We start from the raw sequence: 1,415 nt of genomic DNA, 5'->3' as shown, positions 1-1,415 counted from the left end.
AAGAGACTGAATAAGGGTGAAACGGGTACTATTTCTGTTGAATATTAACACTCTCACTAAATCATCATCATCATCATCACAGCACATTAGAGAGCTAAGGATGTCCATGCAGTCTCCCTTCAACCAGATGAATGGAAACTAATGAGCTGCTCTGTACATGAGCTCCTCCTTCTGTTGGCACAGATCACTCAGTTTTCACAGTGAGGAAACCTTTCAAATGACAATAAAACACAAACACTTGAGTTAAGAAGCGGCTGATCACAGTTAATCACAAATTTCGATCAGCTGTCAGGACAGGTGCATGAATGTCTGCTTCAGTTGAGGACTGGTTTGAGTATTAAATAAATAATCTTCTATATGACAAATATTTTTCTACACATTTTGCATACATCATGTTATCTTACCTTGAACTATCACAACGTCTTGATGAACAATGTATTAACTGACATTAACGCTGCGCATTACACTAACGCAGATCAATTAAACTGGGTCACGTGGAGAAACACAAACCAAACGTCAATCGATTAAATTCACCTTTTTATTGGGCTTTGACTGAACACCTCCACGGGCTAACCCAGGTGGACACAGGTGATCAGCCCAGCGGGGCCAAGTACCGTTAGCATAGCAATGGCTAAGTTATCAGCTAACGCTAGCACTAGCTGGCTAGCTTGGTCATCAAGGTGCAGCGTCACCTGAACTATGATATTAACAAATAAATAGTGTATTTACCGCAAAAAAATTGAACCGCTGACTTTTGAGTTGTAGGGTTTTAATGGAGAACTGGAATATTAGGAAAGGTCGGATGGAATCTGTTTGGTCACTTAAGAGAAGTTCAGTGAATTTATATCCTGCAAACATATCTGGTAAGAAAACATTTACTCTATTATTTTTGTGATGTTTGTGTTCGTGTCGTTTATTTTGGATTAAATAATGCTATAGACGGATAAACAAAAGTAATTAAGTATGTAATGTATTTCTACTGCGCCATTAACGTGTTAAAGTGAAAAGCTAACAGCCATTAGCGCGCTAGCTATAACAGCATTTAATTCAATGTAGAAGAAGCTAATTTTACTGTGTGTTGCTAGCATGTGTTAATGTTGTCAGCTGGTTTAAAGCTTAAACCAGCTGATGAGAGGTGAATGAGTGAAGTGAATGAGTGAAGTGAAAACTGTCTTGTACTCACTTGTTCACTCAGACAGAGAGGAGCAGGAAACACACTGAGGAGCAGAAGTCTCCCGCGCAGCTGCCGCTTGGTCTGGACTGTTGTCTCCAGCCTCCCGCTCATGGTTCCCATCGCCGGCATCAGCCAGTTCCTCATTGTTCCCCATGTTCCAGAGACTCAGGGATCTGTGAGGAATAACTAACATGCTGTTTGTTTGTAGCTCCGGTTAGCAGCATGACAGCAGACATCACTG

Source organism: Seriola lalandi, unplaced genomic scaffold, assembly GCF_002814215.2.
Source record: "Seriola lalandi dorsalis isolate HSWRI2012SDOR001 ecotype SW California unplaced genomic scaffold, Sedor1 jcf7180002049780, whole genome shotgun sequence".
NCBI lineage: Eukaryota > Metazoa > Chordata > Actinopteri > Carangiformes > Carangidae > Seriola > Seriola lalandi.
This window is presented reverse-complemented; position numbering follows the sequence as displayed.